Genomic DNA, 26,814 nt, shown 5'->3' with positions numbered 1-26,814 from the left:
CTGAAACACCCCAAAATTAAGCACTGGGGAGCAGTCAACTGCAGGATTAGCATGTTTTAATTAATACCATTTAAAACAACACATTTCATTAATTTCTCCCTAACTTTTCTGAACACAAACAGCTCTTACAAACTTAATGCTACCATAACAGCCTGAGTGTTCCTTGTCTATTTTCATGTATCCAAAGTTGCCATCAGGCTCAAAGACCCTCTTATTTGCACATAAGCACAAATTACTAGCTGCTTGTGAAATTAAAGGTAATTTATAGGTGATATCGACAGAACATGACTACCAGAGGAGTTCACATGACTACACAATACTTTACACTACCTATTTTAGTAAAAAAAATCACTAAAGCAGGTTTTTTGTTAACAGGATACTCATATAATTTAGAGAGTTGAAGACACTTAGCAGTGTAAAGCTCCAGGCAGCCCATTAGCTTCATAATACTCAGAAACCTCCAAATGTCTTTAGTACTACGATACCTCAAACACATCCACTGAGTTCTGCATTGGTTTCCCCTGTTAAACTGAGAACTCAAATACTGAGGTAAATACCAGGACCAAGACTTTCAACTCAGACACATACATACATGAAATGCTGCTTGTGAGAGAGTAAGTAAACCTGATTTGATTCCAGCTCAGCAAAGAACAAAGCAACAAGCTGAACAATGAATTTAGCAAGGGAAGAGCTATCTGAGATTTTTGAGAGATTACTGTCATCTAATTCTGCTATTATACAAAGCCAGAGCAAAGAAAGTTGGTCTGTTCACAAGGTTAAAATGTGGACAGAACTGGGAAGTGGAAAAATTGTTATCAAGAGAGACCATATTTGGGCATCCATTTAAAATTCAGAACAGAAAGAACTCAACATGGACCATTTTAGAACTAAATATGAAGCCTACAGCTGCTTGAACACTTACTGAAATGAATTCCCATATTTGAGACTCTTGGTTTTTTGCTATGCTCCACTACTCTAATCTTTTTTTTCCTGAGCAGTCTAATCATTATGGCTTAAATGCTTGTATATTGTGTGGTGGTAGCAGAGAATGGTCTTCAAAAATGTCAGATGCTTTGCAGCTTCAGATTATTCATTGCTTATGGCAGCAGCAAAAAAAAACCCTCCAAGATTTAAACTGTGTCCAAACATAGACAATGTAAATACACACTGATAATTTCATACACCCTAAAGAAACAGAGAATCTCCACAGTCCTACACACTGCCTTTCCAAAGACACATAACAGACAGGCAAAAAAGGCAGCATCAAGAATTTGAGCAACAGAGTAAGCCAAAATGACACAAGCGAGCATAAAACCAGGGATGTTCCATCCAAGTGCAAAGCAGTCTACAGAAGAGATCCCTCAGCCACAGCTTCCCAGCCAGGCTCTAGTCAGCTTCTTCCAACTCCCTGGACTCAGAGAAGGAAGGAAGGCAAGGTGAAAAGTCATGAGCAAGACATGATCCCACCTATCTGAGGCGTGTTCAGGGTCCCCTCACTGACCCAGGTTGCTTCCATGGCAGATTCTGCCTGGACCATGCAACAGCAGAGGACTGAACAAGGGCTCTACTCCCTTTTCCACTTTTGTGCAATATTCATGACTCTACCTGGACCTCCATTACAGCTGACTTGATTTCACTGGCTCTTATTAAATCTGTTTCCAAAATACTTGGCAAATTAAATAGTTGGTAGACCTCACTTAGTAGTTTTGACCTGCATGGGAACTGCAGACTCTTAACATCTCACTCATGCATAACGCAGAAGGAATAGCTCATGGGTAAAGTTAGAGAGTATATGCAACTCCCTCCCTGAAGCTCAGTGACACACTTAGTCTCTACTCCATGGCAACACAAGTTGAGCACTACTGGCCAGAAGATTATGACCACTTGAATTTGAAAGCCATAAAGCAAAACCTTCTTGTGACAGCAAGAGCCAGAATCTACATATTTGATGTTCAGCCTGAATAAATGTGTAGTAACTCATAGTAAATGAGTTGATATAAATATGAATCTAGCAGAATCTGAGAAGTTTCAAACCTCACTCTCAAAACATGTAGCTAGCTGATCCAACACAGAATTCAGGTCTGTCATACAAACATTCACCTCTTTCAAGCAGAAATCAAATAGTCACAGGCTTTAAATAGGACAAGCACAGTAACAGGCAAAAATCCTTCCCAAGCTCAAAACGCTACTGGGCAGTACTGCTGCCCAAGCACTCTTGCACAACTTTTAATCCAATGTGTCATTATGCTGCTTTACACCAGAGATTTCCCAAGTACAGGAGCTATAGCAGGAACCCTCAGGGCAACAGCTCTCTCGATTTCCCTCCTCCTCTCATAAAGTGGGACAGTCATGAAACCAGACCATCCTGCTCATGGCTGCCAGCTTCCCTAACAGATTACTTAGTGTAGTCTAACCTTCATTAAAAAGGTCCCTTCAGGGAAAACACTGAAGAGGCAGGATCAGAAGAGTTTGCAAGATACCTAAATAGCAGTTGTATTACAAACAGTAAGACTGACAATCACCTGAAGCAGAGCATGGTTTCACTTACACCATGAGGATTCTTGAGGCCTCTGAGCATGTCATCACCTAAGGAGGATTCAAATAGGAAGAGACTACACTAAGTAATTTGTTCGCCTGGCACTTTGTTAAGGGCGAGTCCTTAGCTACTAAAACAACTACAGCATATGCAATACTCTGGCTAAACATTAAAGTCAAGATCAAGGGTAAAATACACACTGTCAACAACCCTTTTCCATTCCCCAAAAATACCTGTATGTCTTACTAATAGTTTATGTCCAGCCTTTTCAATGCTTATGTTCAATATTGTTAAAATGAAACACTTCCACTCCAAAACATAAGCTTATGGAGACTCATTACTAAGAAAGCCACAGCATATAAGGAATAATATCATTCCTAACAGCATAAACTCTGAGTTTATGATAACTGAAGAGAGTAGCATCAGATCCTGCTTTTTTCTTGCCTGGTTGTAGGCTAAAAAAAATCATGTTCAGTTATAGAAAGAAAAAACACCTCCTTCCTATGCTTAACTAGACATGAAATGGCACTATAATTAAAGCCATAAGTATCACTGCAAATTATAAGCAATCAGTGATGAAAGAAAAACGTGTCATCCTCAGTTCATGGCTTATCATTATTTCACTTCCCCAGTACTACAAAATCCACGATAACTAATAAATAATAAAAGCCCTTTGAAAAGCCAGAAGGTGCTCACCTTGGATGTAATTTTTCATGGAACTCATCACATCTGTCCAACTCAATTAAGTCAAGCCTCAGTTTTGCACTGTAACATTTCTGCTCTTTGGTCCTGCAAGAATGTGGGCAATTTTGAAACCTGGATTCACAGAATGACCTGAACTCAATTTCTACCTATACCTGCAACTGCATTTTGAGTCATTAAGTCAAAGGAAAACCTACCATTCATATCTACCAAAAAGCAGGCTGCTTGTTTTTTCAGACTTCAGCACTTTCCAAGGGTTGTGAATGTTACCAGCTGTTGGCCAAAAACAAATCTTCTCAAGAAATGAAGGAAATCTACAGGTTCCAATTACCTATGAGGAAGAAACAGACTTCATCTACCCAAACTAGCAGACTACTGTATTTGCGGTCCAGATGGCTCCATTTTATTGACGTGTACCATCCAAACAACCACTGCTGCCTTGTGAAAACACACTTGTTAAATGTTTTGACAACAGGAGGGAGACTACTTGCCCAGTTATAAATCAGCAGCCACTGAGGGCAGCTACAGCCTGGGCTTCTTTATCGCTTTCTTAAAGACGGGAATTTTAGTGAAAGATGTAAACTTATTAACTTTCCTGGCTGAGCTCTGGTAAATGAAGAGAGATGAAAGATGGTGTAATGAAAGAGGGAGAAATTGGAGTTGGGGCTGGCTGACTGTGCAAGGAGAGCCAACCTGCTCAGATGTAAATTATTCAACTGCCACATCTTGTCTGCAGCTCCAGTGGTGTGAACACACAGGTCAATTCATTCCCATGCAGTTCCATTTACTGGCAACATATTTAGCTTGGTGTTAGAGGACAGGATTGTTGGTATTTTGGAGGAGGTTGGGTTGAAAATTTGGATAAGAAAAATATTTGCCATTATAAGAAGAAATAAACTAGTTGACATCATGCCAGCAGTATTTAAAGGAAACAGAAAGGCAAAGGAAAAGGCAGCAACACGTTTCAAATCATTTGATCAACCTGTCATGGGAGATTGAACCTTTCTGACCAAAAATACTGTGACAGCCATAAAAATAATAAAGAAAACATCTGTGCTAATTTAAAACGTTCTAAGGGTTTTGCAAAGAAATCACCATGCATGCAACAAGCTACAAAGGTTAAAAGCTGCCGTTGCATGATCTCAAGAAGATTCATCAGGCCTAATTCATCTCATGATGCACAGTCTCTGCATTGAGAAAACTACAGGTAAAACAAACAGGAGAAAGTGAGAACCACACAAAATACAAATCATTCACTTTCTCCCAGAGCATCAGGGGTACATTTTCTCATTCCATCAGGTGCCTTTTATATGAGCAGTGTGTGAGCCTTTTCTTGTAGCAGATTTCAGATAGGCTTCTGGAGGGAGTTTGCCTCCTCAAATGCAATTGCTTGATTCAACAGGATCTGGGAGACAACTTCCTAATCCAGTCTGGATTTGCTTGTGATATGTGGTGAGCTGGAAGGGAACCAGTTGAGGAAACAAAAACCCAAAAAAACACAATTCTCACAGTGTGCTGTGAGGACAGTTTACAATGAATGAGATTGCCTAAGCAGGTACAGCAAGAAAGGAAACATCCCTGGGAATTTTTTGAGCTGCCTAAATGGGATTATCTCCATATATGTGGGAGAGCATTCAACAAGATTAGCCTCATGTATGTTACATTCATATTACAACACATGTTTATATGCTTTAACACGGCAGATATGTAGAACAGAAGCAGATCTTGGGCATCAATACCAACTATATATATATATATATATGTTTCAATGAATAGTTTCACTCCAGGTTATCATAGAATCATAGAATGGTAGGGATTGGAAGGGACCTTTAGAGATCACCTATGATTCTCTTCTTTCCCTTACAAGTACAGAGAGCAAACAAGCAAGGTCCAATGAAACTGGAAGCACAACAAATGGAAAGCTACAAAAGCTTTCCATAAGTTACAACTTCGTAAGTCTTTGCACATTTTGGATAGTCATATGCAAGCAATGCATTAAGATCACAATCCCAGTTCAAAACACCCAGATACCAAGTCTGAGTCTCATTAACTACCCACCATACCCAGGATAGTCACTGTTACCAGGCAAACACTTTATCTCTGACAAAGTGACAGGAGAAAGGGGAATAAAATTGACAGATGTACACAAAGCTCAGTGAAGATCACAAATAATCAACCAACTTTGTTTATGCTTATTTACTTTTGCTGAAAATACACTGTGATTTACATGAAAAAACAATTACATAAGAGAAAGAAAACCCTAAGAAGCCAGGAGCAGGTATTTTATATAAAGGACACTTAACTCCAGCTGTCTCTAGTCGAGTGACCCTGAGATGCAGCTGCGCTGTGCAGACTCCTCCCTCAGAAAACACACCATCTCTGACAGCATTACTCATGTTTGCATGCCATTACTGATACCAAGACATGAGTTTTGGACAGCTGTGTCAGTGAGGCATAGGTTTTACTCTCTGCAGCAAGGCTGTTGCACTGGCACCAAGTTCTGGCAGGCAGCTTCAACCCCGTCTGTCTCCCCGCTGCACAGTTGCTCCTCCTTCATGTGGACAGTTGATCCCTGTCCCAGTGAGCCTCACTTGGCTTTTTGCTAGTGACATGCCTAGATAGACATGGCTGTGTATAACTACATCTGATGAGTGGGCCCATTTATTATCAAAGTACTGGATTTCAGGTCTTGGGTTCTGTGGAGAAGTAAAACAAACATTGTCCCTCCTCTGAATGCCCACAAAGATATTTAGCAGATTAGTGGAACTGAAGTTATTAACAGCAACAAAGCATTTCAGATATCAAATCCTTGCTCAGGTAACATATTGCAGTAAATAGAGTTACACCAGATATCAATTTGTTTATTTGCATTTTCCTGTAAAGATCTACTGCACAGAACATCAACCATTGTTTCCACAGGGGATTTATTTGGCACTGTATCCCTGCTCCTAGCACAAACATCATTTAGAGCCTCCAGTTTTTACAAACTTGGATCTGTCTAGAATAGAGAAAGTATAAAAACAACTAAAGGTCTAACTTTCAAATATGGGTCATGCTGCCTTTGGTAATGTGTTTCTTCTATTCATAGCTCGTTCCTTTCCCTGGTTTTATCTGCCTGTATACAGGTTAATTAGTCTTGTCCATGTGACCCAGTTTTGTTCTCCACAAATTTGTATCACACCCCTAAACACTGTGAAACAATGTAATACTAAGGAAATCTATCCCCCCCAAAAAATAAGGTGGCCAAAAAGTCATATATGGCTATAAAAGGACACTCTGCTACTACAGACCACTAAACTAGCTCTACAAATTTACTATTTGGGGAATTTACCTTCCATGCAGAAAAGAATAAATGTTAATATGCCCCAAAGCAGTACATGGCCATGTAGCCTGTGAAGTGAATTCAAATATTCATACACACAGGGCAGTTGTAACCTCTGTCTGAATGATCTTTTCCCTGAAAAACAGATTATTTTGATTCAAATGCCATCTCAGACAGAAACAATTCTTCCTTTCCTTTCCCTGAAAATACAAAGTGTGTGTCTGTCAGGGGTTAAGCAAAGCTAACTGCATGGTGTCACCCTGACCTCAGCTGCAATTACAAGGTGTGCTACAGACTTGAGACAAAAAGTGGAGAGGAACTGTGGAGTGCACATTTGTGCATGTGAACTGCAAAACTATTTATTTTCTGAAAGATGTATATGGCTTCCATCAAGCAATTCTTTAATCTCTAGGTGACTGAGTGTGCTTTTCTGGCTATATGGAAGAAATAAGTTAAAGAAGAGAGCACAAAACAGCTGCAAAAGCCACTATTGACAATAAGCCATGGTATAAGATCTGAGCAGCCTGACCTCTCTGAGCTATCCTGGGGGATTCCCAAGAGCTCTCTTCCTCTGAAACACAGCTCTGGGTCCTACCTCCTACAGGGAGAGAACCACTAGTTGTCCATGAAGCTACATCAAATAGAAAAACTTACATCACCCTCTGTGTATTTCCAACATAACATTCAACAAAGTCTGGGAGGAATCTGAAGGGAGGAAAGAAGCTGGCAGCAGGGAGCAGCAGGAGAAAGTGATGACTGGGTAAGAAAACAGTAGATTGAATCTGAAGTTGATAAATATGAAGTGACATGGGCAAAAACAGCTCTACACATACAGTAATGGAAATTGAGCTAATTACTGCCATTCAAGACATTATTTTGCAAATGGCAGTTTTATGCACTGTAAGAAAAACTGCAATATTAGGAAAGAAATAAAGACCAAAATAAAAGATACTCATTCACATTATAAATATGTGAAATGCAGCTCCTGGGCCTATTCTTTCCTTATCTTCCTCTGCTTCCTCCCACCTTGAAAGAGCTTGGGTGGAACTAGAAAAGATATAGAAAGTGGGCCAAGAAAATAAAGATATAAAGCAGTTAGCATGCACAGAATGGAGGGAGGGAAGCATTACAACTCTGTAAGCCTGGGGAAAGTTTACTGAGAGTCATGTACTGTTATGAGTGCCTGGAAAAAATGAGCTGGGTATGTCCTATTCCCTCTCACAAAAGGACTAGGAAATAGCAACTGAATTGCACAAGTTGAAAACACACCATAAAGCTGAGTAGCTCACTGGTACACAGTGCCATTGCTCACTGAAGCTCAGCATATATTCCAAGAGCAACTGAACACTTTCCTGCAGGGAAAGTCCATTAAGGGCTCAGAAGACACTGCAACACTGGGAGAGATACCAGGAGCATTATAGCAAAACCATGAATCTAACCTATCCAATCTTATCTGGTCAAAATCTCTTTTGGTACCACAATGAGCCAATCTGCTGTGGTCCAGTTTGGCCATACCTTCTGTTGCAAGTCTCTTCTGTCTCTCTTTATCCATCTCCTACCTCCACTTCTCCTTCCTTGACAGCAGTGTGAGGTGAGTGGATGCTATGTACATGGCATCTCAACTCAGAGCCATATTATTATACTTTCTTACTGGTATTATGAGCATCAGAAAATTACCAATCACAGGCAAATCACATGAAATTAATATGAGCAAAAGGAGTATAGAGAACAGTCACTGAACACAGATTTCAAAGGTCCCTTCCAACCCCTACCATTCGATGATTTCTCAGGACACTTGCACGGAAATTACAGGCATGGAATTCATAACTGTTTGATTATTTGTAGGAAACAGAGAAGAAAATAAGCAGTGTTGAAGGGAAAACAATAAGGACTATGTTTATAGCAGTACTTTTCTGATACGTCTTCAGAGGACAAATCACAAGAGTGCCTTATTAGTACCAATAAGCACAAACACAATAGTAAACAATCTGAACTAAGTATCAACACTCAGTGAGAACAGAATCAGTTGTTAATGATCTATTAGCATCATAATTAGCAAACTGGATATTTATGCTCATTATCTATCATTCCATTTGCAAGCAATATTTTGAACAGCTTAAAATACAACATTCTCAGGAGAAGTCCCACTTTCAATTAAAAGGTTACTGAGTTTCCCCACAATGCACTAAGGTTTATTCCTGGAGCTCCCAGATGCTTTGAGAGAACTGTCATGCTGGCAATGCTTTGTTGCTAGTATTGACTAGGTCTCTTTATCACACCAAGCAGAGAATTGCAAGGCTGAGGTTGACACATTCATTGGTTCAGCAGTATTCAGATGGCATGAATCTATCTGGGTTTAACCCAGCCCTACTCTGCATTATTGGAAACATTTTTGCATTGCCCCAGGAAGTCTCTTAACCTTTTCAGCAGCTTTGTCCTGGTAGTCACATGCTACAAAGCCCACTCAGTGCAATATCCACTGTGCAAAAATGCACTTTACCTGTTTTAAGCCAATCTACCAATTTCAAGTAGAACTTTCACTTTTTAGCTCTCATGTTGCAGAACTCAACGGATGAGTTCCACGTACACTTCATCCACCACATTCATGGAAAGTTCAGTTCCATTGAGCCTTCTCCTGTCCAAACTGAAGCCACAGCCACTCTATAACCAGGTCTAATGTAAGTGCTCTGGTAGCTACACACCACCCTTTCTCTTTGCATGGCTTAAGTCAAAATAAGCCCAGAAAGCTCAAAGGATCATCATGTTTGACTTTCAGCTTCATCATTTATCTCTAGGACTATTCTGCAAGGGGATCACTCAGTCCTACTCCCTCTACCCACGCCAGCCCTGAGAGATAGCTGCCCTGTCTTTCTCCTTCCCATACTTGCCTGGCCTAAACATGTTTTCAGCCTCTGCTTTGAACTGCCTGTCAAATTTCTGTTGAGAAAGGGAGAAAACTTTTACCAAAGGCTCTGATGGGCTACACTTTCCTTATCACATGGCCACCAATGACAACAGCAATCTCCACAGCAACTTTGGAATGCAATCCAGTAAATAAGAAATAAAACACAGTGTGGTTAAAGGTTTCTTCCTGGCAAGGGGTGAAGTTGATGTCAATGCTCTGGGTAAGATAAATTAAAACCTAACTTACATGTTTCTTTGGCTATAAAAACATTTCTAAAATCCTACTGAATCAACCTAACTTCGTTTGCAGCTTTTGAGGGCCATGGCAGTAGGAATAAAAATGAGTTCTGCCAAAGTAAATGTTTAAGTCAGCAGAAGCTCTTCTTCTGTAGGCTTCTCTGATCTTTAAATATAATAAAAACACTTGTACCTAATGCCTGGCCTCGGGATCATTGTCACTACTATGGCTTGGGATGCAATAGCTAAAGACAAAAAGAAGTTCCCAATGCACATAACTGTCGACTGCTTACACACTTTTATTTCCCTCCCTGGTTTTGAAACACATTTCTTTTCAAGAAACTGAAAGCAATATGTTCTTAGACAACTGCACTCTTTTCTCTTTACAGAAACCTAAGCATTTTACAGAGGACAGACCACCTGAATGATGTTGTTTAGGAGACCTCACTGAACAGTTCTCGGGGCAATACATTCTACTGTAACCTTAGAAATCATGATGACCTTTGCAATGGGAGAGAAGTGGGTGGAAAAGGCATTCCTATGAGCTTTGTATATTGCCAGAAGTGGCAAGAACAACACTCTCTCCATCTACCTCTGGCAGCTCCATCCAGGGAATGCAGATGTCCTGTTGGCATTCATCTGACTAAACAACTGATTGCTGCACCTGAAATATTTCTTAACTAGTTTAGTGATTCTTCTGAAAACATTATAATTCAGTGAGGCTGCCAGGGATTTGCCACACTCTGCCCTTTTTAAGAAAGGCTGAATTAAAGGTGTGTCCCCATTAGCAGCCAGTCCATTAAATAAATGATCTACATCCAGAAACTAGAGCAGGAATTAAGACCACCCCAGACAAGGCTATGTGTCCTTTTAGCAAAATGCTTTACAGTAATGAACAAGTGATTGTAGTTTTTCCTCACACACAGGTGAATTAATCACAAAACTTTGGAGAAATGAAAACAAAGTGTGCAACATTCAATGAATAAATTTCTTCAGGAAAAGTAAATTCAATAACATTTTCTCAGCTTCATAAACTATTTACCAGCAAGCTTGTAGCTGACCACTTCAGGCAGATGGAATACAAGGTAAATTAAGGCCAAATAGACATTAAGAAGATGTTTAGTGCATTCTCTGCCCCTAAGCAAGACAAAATAGACCTAGGTATATGCCAACAGGTATCTCCCACTTGTTCTTACAAGAGTGCAGTGACAGAGACTCTACAAGCTCCCTGAGATGTCTGAAGTGAAAATAAGCGTTAAGCCAACAACCCTTACACACAGGTAGAGTACAAGGTGTGCTATCCACTGCAGCAGCCTCCCAGGCTTTCAAATGGCAGAAACATCAGGCATACATCAAGCAAAACCATCCAAAGCATTGGATTCCTCCTTACCTGGAGCCAATGTTTATGTTTACCTGAAAAACTCACTCCAGTGGTTACATGAATACTATCACACATTTAGAAGAACAGCCAAGGATTTCATACTGATTCATTCATTCACTTGGAAAGAACATTAGCATGGTTGGAACTGACAAAATTGTGCTCATCTTTTATTACAGAAGCATTGTATATACTGATTGCTTTCTCCAGCACTACTGCTGAGATTTTTTTTTACATTACATTTTAAAGCCAGATAGCTCTCAAGGTAAAAACCAATGCTGTCTGGGTATGGAAAAGGATAAAATGCCATCTGTTGAACACCTCTGGGTGCTACTGGAGCACATTTTTTTGTGTGTATTCACAGCTATCAATGCAACATCTGGATAGTTTGTGAGAAACTGATAAAATTAATCTGTGAGTGAAACACAAGGACTGAGCACACTGAAATGCAAGATGTTTTGGAAACCATAGAATCATTGCAGCTGGAAAAGACCTTTGAGATCATCAAGTGCAACCACTAACAATTAAGGAACTTGTATTTCACCTAGAAGCACCCAAGGTGATCCAAGCTCTCCCACTGATATGACTCCAGAGACTCAGTAGAAAGCAAGTCTAAAGCAGGAATGAAATTAGTTGATGCTCATTTTCATATTGAACTTTATTTTCTTGGTGTTTTCCATCTGTGAATCTGATTCTACAATCACAGGATTTCTTTGTTACTCAGGGAAGGATGCAATATTTACATGGGAATTTGAAGTCCTTACCTTTTAATCAACTGGGAGGTAAATGAAAGTCTAGAAAACAAGTAATTCTGTTCACTCTTCTGGTCACCAGCTGAACAGATGCCTTGGCAAAGATGACATTTAAAAGTTTGTGTGTTAAGGTTAAAAAGTAGAGAGTCTTAAGTATCAATATAATTAATATACTACTAAACATCATTTTGTCCCTCAATAAAAACAGTAAGCACAAACAAACTGTACAAAGACTGTACAAAAGAAGACATCAGGCATTTTCTGCTAAAGGTGCATTACCAAGAACTGGGAGCATTGCTAAACTGCTACATTCAGCATGATTGGCATCTTAGTTTTGGCCCATTTGGTTTGGGGAGCAAGAGAGCTTTGCAAAAAGGGAAGCAAAAAGTAATTTGATGAGTTTGACTGCATGGAGTTTTACATCTTGTCAATCTCAAGCCTCATGTGAGGAAAGCTGCACAGTAATCTCAAAGTTTTAGCCCAGCTTTATCAACAGAAAGTTGTACCAAACAAGTGGTAGAGAAGATTCCAAGGAAATGTTTAAGTTTTCAGAGGAACTGTTTTAAAAGGCTTCTCTTTCTCTTTTCTGTCTTTGAAAGGTATGAAAGGTTTGGATTTCAGGAACTCATTAAAAATTAAGATCATGTTCTCAATAGAAGGGGAGGTAGAATGGCCATCAAACACAAGAATGTTATAGACATTTGGGATTAGAAATATAATCCACTGGAAACCAAAGAAACAGTGACACAGCATGATGCAGCTCTGGAGGATATAAACCAGTGCGCTTTCATCACACAGCTGTGAGAGAGGTAGCACTCTGCTCAGGAGAAACACCAAATAATACAGTATTATTGGGATATCACAGGAAGGAGAAAAGGAGAAAGCATAAAAAGGCAAAACACTACCTAGGACTATTTTGTGTAGGCTGGATCTTTTAGAGACCCTGACATACTGTATTTCATGTGGCATTTCAAGGCTGCTCCACAGTGCCTGCTCCGTGCACTAACGCTTGTGATTTTGAAGTCAGCACCAAGAGGACATAAATAACTGACTTCAGCAGAGCTGCTGACACCAGCTGAGGATTTCAAAGCACATAAAATAAACATTTTTGTTCCTCCAATGTTTCACATGAGTTTTGAAGTCTAAAAATTTCCCATCGCTTTCTTCTGCACATTCAGCTTACAGATGAGTGACAAGCTAAGTGGCATTCACAGGGACAGGAACATTTTTCAGACCTGACTGTGGAAGTGCAAAGGCCAGAGTAAAAAGTAGAATTTGTCAAAAGCTGATTTCTTTCATGGTAACATTTTCCAACGTTTGTTTAAGAGGTAATCTTGCCTATCAGGTAAACACTATGCTGACGGCAAGGTGAAGCACACCTCTCTGCTTTGCACAGCAGGAGCATTTAAAAAAGGAAGCAAAAAAGCAGCATGTTTCTCTTCTGTGATGCTTTTTCATCAGATGGGAAAATGGTAGGTTTAGCTCAGTTTTGCAGTTGGTGCTCATGGTATTTGCAAGGCATAGATAACACATCAACTACAGCCTGGGAAGCTGGGAGACACGAGAGGACAAACTGTAAAGATGGTATGCAGTGACTACCAGCAGTGGCAGGAGACCTTGAAGCTGAGATCAGGAGGAGAGGGATGACTACCTCTGTCACCAGCTCTCATCCCTCACACAGTTGTAACTACACAGAAGACAGCACTGGGGGACTGCAGACTTACAGCGGAGGGCAAGAAAACAGAGGAAAAACGGCATTCACAGACGTGAGATGACTTCCATGGGACGAAAGGCCAAGAGGGATATTTAGCTCTGATCTTGAAACCACTTTTCCCTCACACAAGGTCTCTCCCCAGGGTATGGCCTTACCTCGTGTCCCAGCGCGAGTGTGGCAGCTGCCAGGTCGCTCCTCCCTCCCGCTCGCCTCGTGCTTTCCAACGGGGAGCGAACGGACCAGAGCAGATGGACCAGGGCTGGAAGTGAGAAATGGGAGAAAAGTATTACATTTCTGTGAGCTTGACTTCCCAAGCATGTATCAGGTGCGTTTTAGAGATGACAGCGTGCAGAGTCGCCGGCCTTTCACCTGGAAGCTCCTCAGAGCCTCCCCTCTGAGGTCAGAGTTTTGTGTGATGCAGCAGCCAGGTCTCCTATCACTGCCAAGCATCATCCTAGGCAAGAGAGAGGAACTTGCCCATGCAGAGATGCCTGAACCATATGGAAAGATGTGCTCTCCATTCTCTGTTTACCACTGAAGGTAATCAACCTTTAATTAAATGTATTTGAAAGCAGCAAAGCCCTGTAAGCCATCCAGTGCTGGCCACAATTTGGCCTTGGAAACCTGCTTCATTACGTTAGCAGGCAGTGAAAAAAAAACCCTAAAAAGCTGTCTCTTGGCTTGACTCCTCATCTAGATCTCTTCTCTCAGGACACATCCCACAGCTGATCCATCTTACTGATCATAATGTGAATTACATGCTTATAAACTGCAGTTGCCTGCAGTAGACAAGCCATGTCTACAAAAAGTATTGTCATCTCATTTGATACTTTTCAACTTTTTTAGGTCTAATCTGAACAGCCTATCAGTAGGTGATTGAGGAGGTGCAATGACTAGACAGAACTGGGTCTTTGGGTACACATCAGCTTTTGTTGCTCCTACAGTAACTGGGAGTTAATACAAGAGATTCTTACAGCAAAAATATATTTTAAACAACCAAGGATAAAGTGGAAGAGAAAATAATTGGACAGCAGTCACACTCCTCATTATGATTCCTATGGAGACAATGAGTAACAAAGGATACGTGACTATCAGTTGTAGGACAGGGTATCATCTTCTTGCCTACGCTTTTCAGGCTATAATTTGCTTCAGAAAAGCCTATCTTGGTTTTTCCTGCAGAAGACAGAAATTGTACAGTCTGCTGCACTGATGGTACCATCATTCTGCAGTCTTATTAATGTATAATAACAATATACTACACCAAAGTCACATCCTGTGAGAGTATTATCTAATTGGACAGATATCATTTAAGAGAGACATAATGTTTCATGGAGCTACAGTCATTTATAATGCACTTAAAAATCTATTTTCAGACATAATGGCTACAGATGTGTACACATGCTAGGCTAAATTAAGGGCCAAATTACACTGAGCTTGCTGCAGTGATGGCATGCTGGAAAGGGAACCTAATTGGAAAGCACTTGATCTAAAGGAGCTAGTGGGAAGATTTCCACAGGTCAGTTACCTGCCAGTTTAAAATTTACTGCTAAAGTGGAAGATGTAAGGACGTATCCTGGGAGTAACCCAAAGGCTGGCAAGGGGCACAAGTTTTATTACACTTCATTTTTCATCAGATGAGAGCTTTGAAAGTCTCTCTCTGGAGAGGGGGCACAGGGTAGCAGCAGGCATCTGATTCTTCCTCCCTGTCTGCAATGTGGCAGCAGATCATGGCTCAGGTGGGAGTCCCTCTGGTTCCCTAAATTCATAAGGGGCATTGAAGTGGTGGAGTGCACTCTTTTTTGATTAACTGAAACAAAATCTCCATGTGTTACAGTGGTCATTAAAACACTTGAGAACTGTGGGGAAATGGGAAAACGTTATTATTACAAAGCAATGGTAATGAAAATGTGCCTGTTAATTGAAATGCGACGTGGTTTCCAGTGACACCGCCTATTCACATCACTCTTTCACTGGAAAAGCTGCTTTCAAAGTGTAGATATGAGGAACATCAACATAATTCACTAAGTCCACTGCTCATCACAGCTTCTGCCATCAGCTCTCCTTTTAAAACAAGCTGATGGGATCTGAGCAGAGGCTCGTTACAAAAGCATCTTTTTGTACCCAGAAAAGTCCTATTTCAACATCTTTAATGTATGTCTAGTCTAATTATAGCCTACATTTGGTTAAAAATTAGATTGGAGGGAGTGTATAACACAATCAGTGACACCTTAAGCTACCAAGATGACTGCTCCAGGTTTCTTATTGAAAAAACTCTGGGAGGGGACACTTCAAAAGTTTCCCAAAGATGGGTGAGTAACTTTGAGTCTTTCACACCTAAGTACACAACACAGACTTTCAGCTGCAGAACTAACTGCAGCTTTTACAGCTTAGTAAAGAAACTGTATATGAGTTCAACCAGAAAGCCAACATGTGTACAGGAAGCAAAGCCAAATTTGGGAATCAATTTTATATCTCTTACAGAGTGGGAAACAGAGGCATTGTTTTTCACCAGCAACAGAGATTCTTGTACTAGCAGGATAAAATAACTGGCATTTTAAGGATGTTTTCTAGCACTTCTCTTGTTGCTGAGTGTTTTTACCCATCTGTCCCACGTTAAGGTCAGCAAACCCTTTCTACCTGGATATGATGAACATAGTGCAACGCCTTCACTGGGACAGATTTTGCTCATAGTGACTTCTCTCCACCTCTGCTCCTTTAACATCTCTTGTCTCTGTTCAGTTTTCTCACCTATCCTGTTTTCCCCTTAGTACTCCAGCTGGGCATTACAACCATTGGCTGTTGTAAATGACTCAGAAACAGATTTCCCTACCTGACACTTAATGTGGGAGATTATCTGCAGAAGTCACAAATGATTGAGGCCACACAACCTCCTCTTGCCTCCCTAGGTAAAACTTGTGATGGTGGAATAGCTGGATGATGTAATATATTTATACTGCACTGTTAACACAAATCAAAGGAGGAACATCTCAATAATCAGAGTAAGGACCATTGAACATATTCTTTGTTATACTCTGGTGATTAAATTTAAAGCTTAAACTGCTGGTTTCATAACTTCACAGTCTCAGTGTTGAACACAAAAAATGCCACTTAACTAACTGCTTTTTTCTGAGGTTCACTTTCCAAACTTACTCAGAGTAAACATCCTCTGTTTGTAACTGAAAAGATGTTAGTCCAGAACTGTATTTCCAGAACAACTGCATCCTCATTACCATTCTCAAATTCTGTCAACTACTGGCTCTGCTGATATTTTTTCAGTAAAGTTTAATTAAACAAATAGCAAGTGCTCAGTGTGAACCTCAAATGGCAACGAAGAACACCTGTATGGGAATTACAGTGGTACCAAAACCCAAGTGAGAGACATCTATAACTCAAACACGGGAATACAATGGTTTAAATCAATTAAATATGACAACTCCTTCTATGTGAAAGTGCAACAATGATTTCAGAAGCATGATGAGATGGGTCCTGAAAGTTACAGCTGCAAACCAAATAGGCCAGAGATTGTTTATGTGGCTGCACTCTCATTGGCAGGTTTTTTGCCTGCTCACCCTGGGATCCCGGGGGAAAAAGTGAATGGGTACAATTCAGGCTCCATCCCTGACAGACAGTGTAGTCACCACCACTCTGTTTTGGAAAGGAATAGAGCTCAGGTGAGCTCAAATCCCAGACCATTTGGCCTCAGGGACAGAGAACAGCCACTGGCCTAGTTTATTTAATTATAATAGCATAGTCTCCAGAGCCTCCAAGAAGGTCCTGGCACAACACTTACTGCATCCTTCAGCATCCCCTCATTAAAGCATCCTATTGCTCAACCATGCATAGCTATCAAAATCCTCTCAGCACGCTCACACTGCTGAGCACAGTGCACATTTCACCATATGATACAACAGACCCTTACACATAAGAACAACAAATGCTCAAGAGAGAACACGGGTGCGCTGCTCTCCCATGATTCTTTCCATCAAAAAGGTTCAGTAGCCTAGCTGCTTTCTAAAAAACTTAGCTGCTGCCCAAAAAGAAAGGTTTGTTATCACATACTGTTTATTTTCTCTACAGACATGTATTAGAAAGAATGTTGAGCATGAGATACAGCTACTGTATCTCAGACACCACCCAGAACCACACTTTAAGCCTGTCATGGCAAAGAAAACCCAAATGCCTTTTCAAACATGATTTGTACTTAAATCTGAGCCACAGATTGCCTCCTATTTTATCTCACCATTTAGAATTAGGACTTTGTCTCAACAGAAACGTCATACCCTGTTTTCCCCTCCTTCCCAAAAGAAAGGACACGTTAAAGCTGCTTTATTGAATCATCAATAACGGTGGCACTTGCTGTTTGTTTCTGCTCCTAAGGGGTCCAGAACGTGCATTTCTAACCCACAGTCGGATGCACTCCAGCCACACACAGCATTTGCAGTACTGCTGATAATCCTGCTTTCAAAGACTGGGAGTGCTTTCATGTAGGGATGGCTCTTATATGCTTTGGCATCTGATCCACAGTAACCCCGTGCTGGCTTACCGACTCACTGACTTGAAGGCAGCCTATTAAAACAAGACCCGAGCTCTGGGCAAATGATGCATACCAAGGGCTCATTTCAGACTCTAGGTTTTTAGCACAAAATAAATCTCATCTGCTTTTTCTTAAAGATAAAATGACTGTGTCAAAGACACATACTCAGCATCTCTGAGCTGCCAGTGACAATCACCTACACGACGATGCGAGGACCCGAGAATTTTTATTCTCAGCATCTCTGGCAGCAAGCAAAAAACACTTGTGGAAACTGCTGGCAAATCGCCTCTGTCGTATCCTTGTCTACTGATTGCTCCATACAGAGGCTCACAGTCTGATCTTTCAGTTCATACACAAAGCTCTGTGCTAGGGAAACCAAAATCCAGGGTCTGCTACACTGCTACCCAAGCTCCCACGACATTATCTTCTCCTGGTTTCCCTGTAATCCTCCAAACCTGCAAGGTCTTGTCTGCAGGTATAGGTACTTTCCATGAAATACCTGGAATGTATTAAATGCTGTGTTCATAAATGATCACAAAGAGATCAGTGCTGGCAAGCTGAGGGTTAGAATACACTAGGCTAAGTTTGGTCATTTTTAAACAAAAAAAGGCAATGAAGCTTTTCATTGAGGTACAAAGACTGAAGAGAGAAACTGGATAGAAAAATCAGCATCACAATATCTTTAATTTCTTCTTCTTCCCTGGCTGAACTGGAAAAAAAGTCAACAGCAGTGCTGAAAGCACTTTATATTTCCAGAATTCTTGGTTTGTGAATTCCAGGTGCTACTTCTCAGTCAGGCAAGAAAATTAGATTCCAAAACCCATTGATTTGAGCATGGCAGTGGGGTTTTTTTCTGAAGTTAATGGCATGCAAATTATTATGCATGTATTTACATTTTTGATTAGGACAAGGTTGAGAAGTTAGAAAATAGAGCAAAGATCCTCCTGGAGGTTTCAGCCAAGATGTTGCAGATATGCAAGAGGTGTGAATAACTAACACAGGAGAAATAAGCAGAGGTCAACAACGACAAAAAGAGTATTTTAAAGCCTGAAGATACATAACTTGCCTCTAGTATCCTTAAGAAGGAGCTCACATTATCTAGGGTGCATACTTTTTTTGTAATCAATAGAAAACTAGGTTGATGGGAAGATCTATGTCACAGAGGGGCTCTGAGGGGCTTCTCTAGAAACTCCCAGGTCTGTTACACGGTGAAGGCTCATCAGACTCCCCAGCATAACAGTCTGACCTCAGAAGCAGTGAAACTGAAGTCTGCCAATGAAACTTAAGACAGAAATTTGACCAAGCCATTGGAGTCTCTTGCATAATTGATTTTCTCCTCTTTGGACTGCTCTTGGCTGTTCTGGAGAAGGAACATCATGCCTCCCTGCCCTCTGCCTTCCTTGCATCCCAGATACCCTCCAGGCACCTAACCTGAGGCACATGCTAAAGGGCTAAAGCCACAGTCCCACACACTCCAGGAACTGCAAACGCCTGTGTGGTGCTTATACCTCATATATGTATATGGGCCATCAAACTTCACACTGGGAAAAGTGCTGCCCCTATTCAGCAAGGGGTTTTGAGGACATTTACAGGACCAGGAGCGTTTCCCCTAACTGGGATCCAGCTGTCCTGCTCCCCCCCTCCTGCCACTGGAAGGAACTGAGCATTGACAACATCTGTTTCCTTATGCTGTTTGTGATTTATGCTCTCAATTTCTGAGGGATTAACACATTTGGCCTAAGTGGAGTCCTTGATTTTTTCCTATGGAAGACACAGGCAGAGTTCATGTCCTATGACATCCAGGAGGACAGCTGGAACTTCAGCATCTTGGAGCTACGAGATGCATACAGGTGCCCATTCCAAACTCATGACATTTCAGAGATGCTGAGGACCTGACAGCTTTCACTCACATCCCTACCCAAGACTGAAAACTCAGACAGTAGTACCCAGCAAAAAATCAAAAGATTCAACATCAGGCACTCCAGTTCACTAACTGTAGCTGCAACTTTTAAACAGGAGAGAAACCTGGAAAGGGTGGATCCTGTACTTTAGCCCATTTCCTTGGTGTCCTATTATATCTAAGCCACTAGATGTGGTTCCCAGTTTCCCACTGCAGAGGGGAAGTGGGATGGTCGTCAGTGCCTTACTGAGCCTGAAGACCATGCCCCAGGCACACCAGGCAACAGCCACTGCTGCTCCCTCCACTGACTCCCTCAGGTGCAATGCCACTGTATGCTATTTCCTACTATTTGTTCCACAATGACAAGCAGATTAAGGCCACGCTGTGCAGGCTGGTACAAATGTATTGTAAGAAGAACATGAGACTGGAAGGACAATGTCATTTATTGATTCTCATTCTTCACAATCATGGCCAATCAGGCAATCACAAGTCTAATTCAGATAGGTCTATAGGAAATCTAATCCATTCACCAACACACATCAGGTTTTGAAATAACATTGTGTACCAATAACATTCTGTAAGAAACACAAAAAAACCCTAAAGACCCCAGGAATAAAGTGTAAAAGATTTAAGTATTATCAATTTTAATCTCTACCCTGAAGTACTACTTCAAAAAAACCCACAGAAAAGCTGCAAAAAGGTCTATTACTAATTATATATTTAGCCACAAGAGACATGAGGTACTGTAAAACCTACATTAAAGCCTCACACTGCTGAATTGCATTTCAGCCTAGCTACCTCCCAAGACTTTGATTTTTCTACTGTGTTATCATGTTTTTAACACAAGGAAAGAAGAGCCATGCTACTTCACGGTTAAGCCACAACCTTGATTCACAAATAGCTTTAAACAAAGATAGCATTTGTTTGTGAAGACCTGGGGTATTTTTTTTCGCTGCTGACAGAGACTCATTTCAACAAGGCAGGTTATTCTGAGAGGAGTTAAACAGAGCCAAAACCACAGGAAAGGAGAAAGAAAAGAGGCAAGGATGGAAAAACTTTGAGGAGCAGATTAAATGCACAGGTGCAATCACTTACTTTCAGGGAGGTTTTGTAAATTCTACTGTGTTGAAGGGCAAGGCTCACTGGCACAGGTGTTTTGGACCAAGCATGCCCACAGCTCACCAGCAGTTGACTGTCTTTCCCACTGCTTTCACTACTCCAGAGGCCCTCAAGAAGCAGAAAGTTGTTCCTCTTTGACCGAAGTTTTAGTATTTCCTACTTCTTTGCTTACTTCTGCCTCCCTGCTCTCTTCCTTTTGTGCAAAAAGCCAGGACGCACTTGTACCCCCAGTGCCTACCAGCCGCTCCCCTCAGTCACCCTCCACTATCTGAGAGCCGGGTCCACCCGGTACCAGCCTGTACCCGACCTGTCCCAGCACACACCGCGTCATCCTCAGGCAGCACCGAGGGCATGGGCTGCCCTCCAGCCGAGCGGCACCGCCGGTCCCATCCCCAGGCAGCACCGAGGGCAGGGGCTGCCCTCCAGCCGAGCGGCACCGCCGGTCCCATCCCCAGGCAGCAGCGAGGGCATGGGCTGCCCTCCAGCCGAGCGGCACCGCCGGTCCCATCCCCAGGCAGCACCGAGGGCAGGGGCTGCCCTCCAGCCGAGCGGCACCGCCGGTCCCATCCCCAGGCAGCAGCGAGGGCATGGGCTGCCCTCCAGCCGAGCGGTACCGCAGCTCCCATCCCCAGGCAGCAGCGAGGGTATGGGCTGCCCTCCAGCCGAGCGGCACCGCCGGTCCCACACCCAGGCAGCACCGAGGGCATGGGCTGCCCTCCAGCCGAGCGGCACCGCCGGTCCCATCCCCAGGCAGCACCGAGGGCAGGGGCTGCCCTCCAGCCGAGCGGTACCGCCGGTCCCATCCCCAGGCAGCACCGAGGGCATGGGCTGCCCTCCAGCCGAGCGGCACCTCCGGTCCCATCCCCAGGCAGCAGCGAGGGCATGGGCTGCCCTCCAGCCGAGCGGTACCGCAGCTCCCATCCCCAGGCAGTACCGAGGGCATGGGCTGCCCTCCAGCCGAGCGGCACCGCCGGTCCCATCCCCAGGCAGCACCGAGGGCATGGGCTGCCCTCCAGCCGACCGAACGAAACTCTGCCGCCAAGTCAAGGGGCTGATGGGGCACCGGCCTGCGGGCACCGCGGCTTCACTTCTTTCCAGGAGCTTCCCTTGCTCAGTTCTCCCTTTCATCTGTCCTTCGCCAGAACAGGTCCCTGGAACCGCCTCCGGCAGAGCGATACCCCCCGATACCCCGGCGGCCGTGCCCCCTCTCTCCCCTCACCATCAGTGCCTACCTGTGTCGGAGCGCAGGACGGGGCGAGAAGCCGTGAGGGGGCGGCGGGGACAACGCTCCCCTCGCTCCCGGCTGCCGCCACCTCCGCCCGGGCTGGCCGGGGCCGCGTTTCCCGGGGCGAGGGGAGGGAGGGGGAGAGCGGCGGGGGACGGGACGGGCTGCGGAGCCGCCCCCCGCGCTCAGGCAGGCAGCTCCCGCCTCGCTGCCGGACCGGCCCCTGCACCCGCCCCGCTCCGCTCCTTACCGGCTGCTCCCGCCGAGGAGCCGCGGTACCGGCGCCGCTCCCCGCTCGTCCCCGCGGATGCAACGGGGCGAGGGACGCGTCGCTGGATACTTGCATTGGCGGCGGGGCTGGCTCAGTCCGCATGGCCCCAGGGGCTGTCCGGCAGCTCAGCCAGCGCCGGTTCCTGCATATTCAGTTTTCCTGGCTTTGTTGGGGTGTTTTTTCCTTTAATTCTTTAATCTCCCCCGCCACGTCCCAGCCTGAGCCTGTCAGCGCACAGCCCGCGCTGAGGGGTGCGGGGATGGGGCTCAACACCGCCGACTCGACGGGTGCATCCAACGTTCCCTTTTCCTCTAAGCGCAGAGGTGCTGGCCGCCGTCGGGCAGGGGCAGCTGCCTGCCCCGAGGCTCTGGCCGGGCTGCAGAGCCACACAGCAGCTCAACCCCGCAGCTACAAGGGATGAGCATCGCAGCCGACGCCAGGAGTCGGAAACTTCTACCGGCACAATGATTTCTTAGGGGAACGGAAGGTGTCAGGCTCGACCCGCGAGGAGAAGCAAGTGTTGGGTGGGCAGAGGGATCACAAATGTCACGCTGGCCGAAAATCCTGGCTGGAGATGTGGGTACGGATGCGGTGGGGAGCACACGGGCAAACCAACGTCCAAGTGCACCTGTGCTTGCTGTCGTCTCTCCACATCGCCACGCACCTGTAGCCAAGGAGGGGTGGGGGGGGAAGGAGTTACGGCTCGACAGAGTAACCCCAAGCGAACCGCAGCTGGGTATCTGACATCTCACCTGGGTAAACATTAATTTCCAACTAGGATCACTGCCAAGCCACTGAAAGGACTGGGAGGCACAAGAACCATAGTTTGAGTCCTTGGTGGATGCAACAAAGTCAGGACCAGTACTCAGTAAAACATCATTCTCCATGTCTTTGACTCCTTTTATCCCCAAATGACACAAATTTCAAATCAATAATGCCACTTACTGCAAATTTCAAGTTTCCCCACTCAAGAGTATGGATTTGAGACTACTTGAAGGAGTCAAACCTCAGGCACAAAGCCATACTGAACTTTTAACAATGACTCTCACTATATATTCTTTTCTGTATAAGCCATTTCAGTATAAATAAAACATAAAACAGGTGGAATTATCTTTGGCAACACACTTTGGAACTTTCTGGACTGTTTTGTATAGTTCTAAAACTTTTTTGCACTGAAATGGCTCTTTTTAAACAAGAAAAGTCCTTGAAAAGGAGACCATTTATTTAATATACACAGAGCAACTGTGTTACCTCATAAACACTAACAAACATTAAACAACGTGCCATGAACATCATTTTCATGCAAAAGGTCTTATGCACATAGATGCATTCACTGGCAAAGCTCACACATCACTCTCCCTGCTGGTTGCAAATCTTGGTGGGTACATGGGCATCTTTCCTTTTAGATATAATGAAGGATATTGGGAATGTCTCGTTCTCAGAACGTAACATCGTTATAAGAAATTAAAAGCAAACAAAACCAACCCAGAAGCAAGCAAGCAAACAAACTAAAGGAAGACTATTTGATTTGGATGGGAATTTCCTGCCTCTTCTAAACCGATTTAGCCGTGCCTACATTTTGCTCTTTAAATTTTAAAGCATCTGAACATTTGTTCTGTCAGTCGAGAAAAAATGGACTTACTTAAACTCATTGTAGATCCCCTGGGGATATCAAGGGAAAAAATAGGACAGCAATGCTAAGAAGAAAAACTCCATCTACAGCATCTTTCACAATTAAAAACTTGCAATCAGTGAACAGCAACAACAGGAGAATTAAAAAAACCCACAAAAACCCAAACCAGTGAAAAGTATTTCATTCCTTTTTATGCTGTTATTCAAAACTCAATAGTGAATCCAATGAGCAGTGTATAGGAAGTGCAAATGAAAGTTACTTACATCAGCTGACTGTTGCTCTGCATGAAGTGCAGAATTCTGCATCCATATCTTTACTGGTGGCTAATTAACACACACTATCTTCATCAAATTTCAAATGAAAAGTCTTACAGTATGGCAAAGATGCAGGAAAAAATTGGTACCCTTCAAGTGTTTTGTAAATACTGATGGAGACAACAAGAAAGCACAAATTTATGCCCCCCAATTGTTTTAACTGTGATGTCTAAAGCTTTACCCAGATGATTTAAGTCCTGCCAAAGCTTTATCTATAATTATATATATTTTTCAGTTTCTAGATCTTTAGGGTTTTTTCCTTTAAAGTAAAAATACAATGACCTTCAAGAACTTCATCTGAGTAAGAGCTGCAAAAAACTGGGACAAAGAAGCTACTCCCAACTATGACCAGTTTGAAAAACATGGTTAAGTTGGGATGTGATGTCAGGAAATTTTGTATATAGCGTTTTCTCCTTCGAAAAGCACATGAAAAGAAGTACAGCAAAAGCGAATCTCTATATGAAAGGACACAACTTTGCAGCTTCAGGGAACTTTCCTTCATGAATATGTTTGATTGTTCATTTCCTAAACCAGTCTAGAATGTTTTATGGTTGTCCATAAAGCTTCTCAAAGCCCATAACCCTGCAGCAGCACTTTGGGCTACTTTGAGCCAGCAAGAGGCAACTTTTGTCCATTACAAATAAGGTTTCTCTGATCTCAGGCATTATCTGGGCCAGGCTACCTGCAGCTGCTCAGCTTCTTTCCATTTATTGTAGAAGTATAGGGAACTATTGGATTGGAGAACTACCACTTTGTAGGCTGAGAGGGTTGGGTGGGGTGAAGCTCATGTTTCTTATTTGCAGCAAACGAAGTTTCAAGGACTTTTTAACCTCTTGTTGTTTTAGATTAATGACCCAGCTTCAGTGCATTTTGATAACTCTGAATGCAAGTTCAGCATTAGATTTATTATTAGACTCATTACAAGATTTTTTTAAACTCCAATCAAACAGAACCTTTGTGTGGTTGAATTACAGGAACCAAGGTGGGACTAAAGCAATAACGTGGCAGACTCCAAAGTCATATTTCATGCATGAGAGGTAACAAGTGAAGTATTTGGTTATAAAAAAGCCTACAAAAAAAAAAAGGCAAGTTGAATAAATTCCTCTCCTCCAGATCAGACTGCAGAGAATAAAAAAAAATCAACCCCCCAACCAGTGAAACACATACTGGAAGTTACTCCACTTCCCACACCTTAGCACGTCTGTCTTTAAGAATTAACCTTAACAGACATCCACCGTTAATCATGTTGGCATCCATAATTACCTTACCCTTACAGCAAACCTAACTGTAGGATATCTGAGGTTCAAAGGTGTTTGAATTGCCAGATCTGTTTTAAATCAGAGACACTTGTGCAGAGTTAGTTTAGGAAAAAAGCAGGCAAGAACTGGAGCCTGTAGTCCAAAGTTCAGACTGGCACTGGAGCTCTCAAGGTGAGACCCACAACATGGGCTTAAAGCAGTGCAAATTCTCTCTTCTAGCTAATCTCAGTGTTGCCTCAGAATAAGTGACAAACCACAAATACATGTTTAAACTTAATATTGGATGGTGGGCTCGGTAGTTTGCATTTCTTTTGTGCATTTCTGGATAGGAACAGACAAATGCTTCCTTGAATATTTTAGTGAAGACAAGATCAAATCAGGACTTTACACAAACATATATAAGTGCATTTGAGTTTGGATATGTACTAATAGCCAAGCAAACATTAGAGCAGTTTCTGAAGATACCGAGGAAAGAATTTAGAAGTGAACTATCATGTTTTTAACAGAGTGATTTCAAGTGACTTCACATGACAAACATTTCTATCCACTGCTCTCCTCTTACCATGACATAGCTAATCAGCTGTAGGCTGTTGTGCTGGTTTTGGCTGGGAGAGAGTTAATTTTCTCCACAGTAGCTAGCTTGGGGCTATGCTTTAGTTTCATGCTGAAAACAGTGTTGATAATATAAGGGATGTTTTCCTTACTGCTGAGCAATATTTGAACAGACTCAAGGCTTTTTCTGCTTCTTACACTTCCTCTCCAGTGAGTGGGCAAGATGTTGGGAGGGGACACAGCCAGGACAGCAGACCCCAACCAACCCAAGGGATCTCCCAGACCATCTGATGTCATATTCAGCGTAAAAAGCTGGGGGAAGAAGGAAGTGAGTGACGTTCAGAGCGCTGGCATCTGTCTTCCCAGGTAACCATTATGTGTGATGAAGCCCTGCTCCCTTGGAGACTGGCTGAACACCTGCCTGCTTTGAGAAGTGCTGAATGAACTCCTTGTTTGGCTTTG

At 42.9% G+C, this 26,814-nt stretch overlaps 1 protein-coding gene across 2 annotated transcripts in view; it reads right to left on the bottom strand.

The window, feature by feature from the left end:
- The window catches only part of SHANK2 (SH3 and multiple ankyrin repeat domains 2), a 332,306-nt gene extending 309,885 nt beyond the window's left edge, over positions 1–22,421 (bottom strand). For both annotated transcript variants that reach the window (XM_061999345.1, XM_061999344.1), the window contains exons 1-2: positions 22,331–22,421; positions 13,701–13,804 (exon numbers count right to left, since the gene is read on the bottom strand). The gene's annotated coding sequence lies outside the window, so the exon portion shown is untranslated. The remainder of the gene's footprint in view (positions 1–13,700; positions 13,805–22,330) is intronic.
- Positions 22,422–26,814: the final 4,393 nt, after the last annotated feature.

Source organism: Colius striatus, chromosome 7 (genome assembly GCF_028858725.1).
Source record: "Colius striatus isolate bColStr4 chromosome 7, bColStr4.1.hap1, whole genome shotgun sequence".
Lineage (NCBI taxonomy): Eukaryota > Metazoa > Chordata > Aves > Coliiformes > Coliidae > Colius > Colius striatus.
Note: the sequence above shows the minus strand (reverse complement) of the source record. Positions and strands in the feature narration are given on the sequence as shown.